Source organism: Gavia stellata, chromosome 17, assembly GCF_030936135.1.
Source record: "Gavia stellata isolate bGavSte3 chromosome 17, bGavSte3.hap2, whole genome shotgun sequence".
Classification (NCBI taxonomy): Eukaryota; Metazoa; Chordata; class Aves; order Gaviiformes; family Gaviidae; genus Gavia; species Gavia stellata.
The window spans coordinates 14,006,843-14,013,824 of NC_082610.1; positions in this window are offsets into that span (position 1 = coordinate 14,006,843).

Sequence of the window (6,982 nt, forward strand, 5' to 3'; positions counted from 1 at the left end):
AAAAGTCCCGATGGGAACAGAAAGGTTCAGGACACAACATCCTCCGGAGCAGGACGTCTTGCCTCTGCACCCCAGGGCAGGCTCTAGGAAACCCCAGCCTTTGGCAAGAACGAAACGTCAAGGTTCCTGCTCAGCGTGGCCGCACCGGCAGGCCCGGGGGCTGCTGCCGGCCACGCCACGCCGCGTCCCCTCACCCCGGTGGGGAGCAGCAGCCTCATAAATAATTCCTCAGTGTAATGGCAGTGTTGTAAAACATGAATATTTAGTGCATGCATAATAGTTGTTTATTCATACTTAAATGTCAGCTGGTGAAAACATATTTAGAAGGCTCCCTTCCCGGGGAAGCACAAGCTGCTGGTGCAGACGGGCTGCAAAGGCGGCTCTGAAAAGTCACACCACCTCTTGCCACACTGAAGCCCAGGGCTGGGGTGGCGGACCCCCCCGCTCTCCGGCTGCGCTGTATCCCGCTCACTGGGGAGCAGACCTGCGGGAGCCAGCACCGCCCCGCTGTCAACGGGACCATCTCCCACCGACGGAGGGTTTCGCACTTGTGCCGGGGCTAAATTCGGGCAGAACTGTGCCGGTTCTCCTGGTACGCTTGTGTAGCCCATGCAGCCAAGCCGCGGGGACGCCAGTGGGGCGGGGTGGTGGGGTGGGCACCCCCAGCACGGGCTGTGGGGCAGCCGGCACTGCAGGACAGGGCTGCTGCAACGGTGGGTGCGGGACGCAGCCAAGGGGGTAGGCAGGGCAAGGCGGGATCGCCTGCCCGCCGCCTGCCCGCTCGTGCTCACTAGTGCAAATGTTCAACACTTGGGAAGGGGGGAAAAAAAAGGAAGAAAGAAATTATCAGTAAAGCAAAGCAACACAAACTTATGAAGGACAATTTTTTTTGCTGTCAATACACACAAAGAGGCAAAAATTGGAAGCTTTTGAGGAAAAGAAACGCGTCTGAACTTCTGAGCAAACGAGAAAGTACTGAAAAGCCCTGCATTGCCGAGCTCCTCTGAGGTAACGTCTGCGCTCGGAGAGAATATTTCAGAAGACATTTTATTCTTTAGAAGATGCCAAAAATGCAAGACTTGGCACTTTAACAAAACAGAAAAAGGAAAACACATAATCTTCTTAACTAGTAAGTCTTTGAGCCCAGGATCACATTGTTGCCATATAATAAAAAGGGATGTTATGCAGTAATTTGGGCAGTTAAGAATTCTGTGCATACTCAAAATCATGACATTTCAAGGACAATAAAGTTGGCTGGCTCATGGCCATTGCCCATACGAAGAGAAAACAAAAAAACGGATTGTCAGCTGGTTATTCATACTGCATTACAAAACAAGCCTCCCAACAGGCAAACATTCTTTATTGCTTGTGTTTTTGCTCCAGAAATATATTTTTTAATTAAAAAAAAAAAAGTTCTCGCAGCATTCATCTTACAAATGTTAACCCCTTAAAAGACAATTTGACATACTTTGCCGCTGGCTTTTCCACTTTATAAATGTTCTACAGACAAGGAGAAAACCAGAAAGAAAAATTTATTTCTCACATGGCATGAGCTGTCTGTTTCTTTATGGGGAAAAAAAAAAAAAAAGAATCAAGGCATTCAAGACAGCTTTTATGCCATTAATCATGTGGGATGCGATGAATCATGTGGGATGCTTTGATTTTTGGGGTGTCTGACTTGAAATAACGCCTAGGGGGTTGTTTTCCAGGTAAAACACGTGAAAACCGTGAGTGTGTGCCAAGTGGTGCCCCCAAACCTGCAGCCAGGGTTGAGGACGGCCCCGGTTTTGCGAGGGGCTGCGGTGTGGAGCTGGCAGCACCGGCGTGCCGGAGGGGTCGGCCCCTGTCTGGCTGGGGCTGGTGGCCGGGTAAGGCACAGCTGGGAAGGGCACACACCATGGGTACAATGTTATTTTGGCTTGTGGTGGTATAGTGCCACTTCACCATGCCATGCTGGGTCACACAGGCTCCCCAGTTGCTGTATTGTTACTACGGTATGTCCTCATGCACAAACTATGATTTCTTTTGCTTTTACAGTTGCTTTATGCTGCTGGCGGGTGATAACGCTTGCCTGCGCCGCTGCCTTTGCTTTCCGGAGGCCCTGCTTCGGCGAGTTTAGCCAGGAGCCGGCAAAGCCAAGCTCTGAGCCACATACTGCTTAACCCCACATTTTTATTCTTTCGTGGCTCTTTACTTCCATGATTTAATTTCTCCCCAAAGAACTTTATTCTGGCTTTTAAATAAAGAATGAGCTTTCTAGTAAGTCCTCTTCTTGCAGAGTCACTGTCCTTTTTAGAAACAGCTGAAGCGCCATGATTATTATATCGCTGGACAAAATTGTGAAGTACGAAATCCTGAAAAACTACGAAGCACCTACCCTGAGCTTGGTCAAAACCCTGACGGCCCCTCTGTGAGCCTCGCTGAAACACTGGTGCGGGTGGAGAGCCTCCCCAGTGCGTGCGGGTGTGTGCTCGACCCTCACCGGGGCATGCTCGGGGACCACGCAGCCACGGCACGAAGGCAAGATGCTGCCGGGACGGTCTCCTCCTGGCCGGCGTGGCCGTGGCCGCGCTCTGCGGTGCGACTCGCTGCCAGCCACCGCCCGACCCGCACTTCGGTTTTCCTTTCCAGCAGGTGACCAGCCCTGTCGGTGTGACAGCCCCCGTGCTCCTGGTCCCTGGTGGGTCTCATTGATGAGGTTTTATAAACATGAGGGTTATCAGCGGCACAGCTCACCCTGATGAGCCTTGAACTGTATTTATCCGTCTATTTGTAGGGAGGCAGGCAGTCCAGGGAAATTAAACGGAAGCCTTCCTGCCTGGTGGGGGGAAAGGCAGGTTTCTGACATGCTGTTTCCCACAGGTCGTTATCCTCTCCCTTTAATTGTCCCAAGGGGTTGTGCTGGAACAGCTGCAGGTTGTTTGCAGCAAGATGCTCTGGGCTACAGCTGCTGCCGGCAGTGGGGGACCTGGCCTGGGGAGTGATGCTGGGAGTGCCTCCCGGGAACAGGTAGGGCAGGGGGAGATGTTCTGGGCTTGTCTGGGCTTTTGTCTGCGCTGAAGAAAGTGCAGGAGGTGTCTGCGGTGCACCCGGGGAATGGGGTGAGCCTCGTGGGGAGGGAGGTGATGGGCATGTGGTATGTGCGGGTGCCACGTAATTCTGACATCTCGCTAAGAGCTGCAATGGTATGTGAGGAAAGAAATGCCAAATCACGGGTTAAGTCAAATCCCCTCAGTCAAAGGACAAATCTTTGCTGTATTGTAGCTCTCCTTCCCTGAGTTGCCAGTCAGTCTGTCATTTTTATCACTTTAAAATGTGGCCAGTGGAAGATGCTGGTGCTGGACCCTCTTGGCCACGCTCACCGCGGGGCCAAACCTCCCCGTGGCTCCCGTGAGCTGGGGTGAGCCCTCCTCACCTGCCCTGCGCCGTGCAGCCCTGTGGGAGGGAGCGACACCCCTCTTTGGTCACAGGGCTCCCACAAAACTGCCCCCCTCCTGCCAGGGGCATGGGCTGGGACAGAGGTGCACACTCAGCCGTGCTCTTGTGCTGGGGGGGTGGTCCCCACCATTTCAATAAGCCTCTCCTGACCACAGCTCAGGGGAGAGGCTCGGCTGGCAGACTTCTAGAAGTGCTTTTGGGGGAACTGCTTGTTGTTTGTTTGTGGAACGGCACCAGGATAGATCCTGAACTGATGCGAATGGGCTCATCTCCCGCCAACTCACTGTGTTGCTCTCGTCCTCCGAGCCCTGGGTCGGCTCCCCGCTCCTCCGCAGGAGCTCCCGCTTTCTGTGCCGCCGATTTCCACCCACCGCCTTGCTCACTCCTTGCGTTTCTCCCTCTCCTCCCAAGTTCTTAAGCATATTTATTTACAGTGTGATTTGCTTGACTTCCATTTTGTGTTTTAATCCATGCTGGTCTCTTCTCTGGCTCTGCCCATATCTGCCCGTATTTACCTCGTTCTGATTGCACATTCTCTGGGACAAAGCGCAATGATGCCATTTTGTGGATAATTAAATTTGCCTGGGTGCGGTCCAGCCAGCGGGACGATCCGTGTCGCGTAGGAGGGTATAAACTGCCGGGATCTGCATGTAGAGTCTGTCAGCTACTGTGAATCATTTTGGGATGCTTTTGCATGAAAGAAGCTCTTTAAAAATAAATTGTATTGTATTAGACTAATGGAAGACAATAAATTCGGCTGGCCTTTTAGCTTAAAATTCATCAATGTCTGGAGCTGGAAGGGGAGAAGGAGCTGGAGGACATTGAGCCACTGGGCAATTAATGGCCAGGAGCTCGGCACTTGCCAGGCTGCTGCGATGCCTGGCTGTGTCACAGCGCTCAGGCGGGCGTGGGGACAGCACGAGCATTAAACCCCTCTTAAAAAAGCAAAATCTACAAAAGACTGCCTCTTTTAAACATCAGTTAACAAGATATCCCTTAATTGAAGTCTGCTCTAAGTTGCACTGAGCAAAGGGATTATTGCAAGATCAAAAACCTTTGAATTACTGAAGCCTTTCAACCCTGATGGGTTGGCCGTCCCCCGCAGTACGGCAGGGAGAGCCCCTTTTGGGGCGTGCTTTCCCCAGGATTGGAACGTGTCGGCCCTGCGCTGATTTTGGCCAGCAGTGTGGGAGGGGGATTGCAGACTCAAGCCCGATGCTCAAGCAGGCTTTCACTGGGCAGTTTTGGGGAGATATGGTGTATGGAGCGCACGACCCACCTCTGCACTGGCTCGCAGCGGAGGACAGGGCTTGGGACAGTGCCGCCTTGCAGGGGTCACCCTGCAGCCCCATCCTGGCAGTGGGGGTACCACAAGGAATGACTCGCGATCGGAACCCCCGGCTTGGGGAATCCGTAGGAAGCAGCACACCGGCTGTAAAGTCAGCTTTATGGTTATTTCTGGGCGTCACCACCTGCTCCGAGCACCAGCGTACCGCTCGCCCGTCCCCTCACGTCCCCCGGCATATGCTCCCTTTGCTCTCCCGCTGTTAAACCGCTGCCGACAGACCGCGGCACCAGGTGGCTCCGGCGTTGCTCCAGGAGAGCATCCCTGCGGCGTGCCGGCCCCCCGACGCCAAGCCCGGGGCTGGGGCAGAGGCTCCTCGCGTGCGTTAAGGTCCGGGGGCTTTTCCCCTCAGCCCCCGCGTGCTGGTGATGCCTCCTCGCCCCAGCACTGCTGCAAATTTTGGGTGATTCTGGTAATTTCAGTGGAGCGAGGCCTGATTGATACCCACCTATGTGGGAGGAGAGGTGAGCGTGAGACGTGGAAAGCAGCTTATTGGTAGAGCAAATAATTCACAGTGAATAATTTCTTCACCAAACACAGCTCCTATTTCTGAATGTCTGCGAAGGGGCTGTGCTTTTTCCCGAACCTGTTGGTGTCCAGAACTAATGGATTTTGCTTTTTCTTCCTCTCGGTTTGGGACGGGGGAGAGCACAGCCCTGCTCAGGCTGTCCTGGTGGGCTGCGACAGCGCACTCCCGCTCTTCACTCTGGTACCTTGTCGGAGCACCTCGGCACTCCCCCTCTGCCCAGCCACCGCAAAGGCCCTAGAAAGATTTCATTTCCCCAAAAATACGGCAAATGCAAGGACTTGTGCAGAGAGGCTTAATATTCACCTAACACAAAAGACAGTGCAGGCAAACCTTGATCGTTGACGGAAGGTGAAGACAAAAGCCATCTAAGCAGGGCTGCTGCAAGCTCCTGCTTAAACTCGCCGGAGTGTTTGTGAGAATTCCCTGGATATTTTTGCCCAGTAGTTTTTAACTTCATACATTGGACCCACTACAACTGGTCATTTTCTTTCACATCTTCAGCAGCGCTCAGCTGGGTGGGAGGAGGAGAAATGGGAAGCCAAGAGTGTCATTTATGTGAGGAAAAGCTGCAGCAATCAGATGTTTTGTCCTCTATAAAGTGCTCCTGCCACTTAAGTGCCCACTTGTTGAATGGCACTTTCGGTTGATGTCATTTGCTGGCTTCGTGAGCGGCTCCTTCCAAAAGCTTGCTCGGAGGAAAAGCATATTTTAAAAAATGCATGTGTATGACCTGGACTCCGCTGTTACAAGCGATGAGTCCCGAGGTCCTGGGAACTCACCTCCCTTGTTGCTGGTAACATGATCTAGCAGCACTCCCGAAACCGGCCTCCCTCGCACCCCCAAAACATTGCGTTTGCAGCCGGAGACACGGGCCGTGGGCAGGGTAACGGCTATGAGGAACCTGCAGGTACAAATACGCCATGCTTTGAGCTGCTGCGGTTTTTCCTGGCGCACAGATCGCTGACGGTGCTGATCCGGCCAAAGTTAACTCTGCCCATCGATGCCCAACCCATCCCAAATCAGGGTCCCAAGGAGGGAACTGGGGCAGATGCTTATTCAGCAGGAAGGTGTGATGAGCAGCACCTCCTTGTGTATTTGGTGATGGCTGACTACACCAGGCAAGTGAAATAAGCTCAGATTTTATCCCCGTTAGCAATAGCTCCAACCAGTACATCTTTCCCGTGGCTGGTGATGGGCTGGCACAGCCGTGGGCTCCGGGGCTGGCCGCCTGCCGCAGCTGCTGAGAGGGAGAATTTGGGATTAGGGGTCTTGTCCGCTCTGCGTCCTGCTCCGAGCCTGCCTCCCCTCACGTCGCCTCTGCCCTGGGTTTTCCAGGGCTTTTCTGCAGAGTCGCTCCTGGTGACTTCTCTGTTGTAGACTGACGCTCAGCAGTGCGGCTGCTCCCTGCCCAGCGCCGCGGCGGCTCCCCCAGCGCCTGGGTGCAGCGCGAGAGCCGTACCCAGGGCTTGTGCTCAGCCCCGTGCAGCGGATAAATCTGTACCTGCGGAGCAGGGAGCGGCACGGGTATCGCTGCCCTGCTAAATCACGCTGCTCAGGAGTTCACTAGATTAACTTTCTAGTCATCCCAGGTCTTTTAAAGGGCTCTTCTTTTTTTATTATCCAATTAACTATACATGTTAATAAGAAATTTTCTTTTATATAAAACAGAG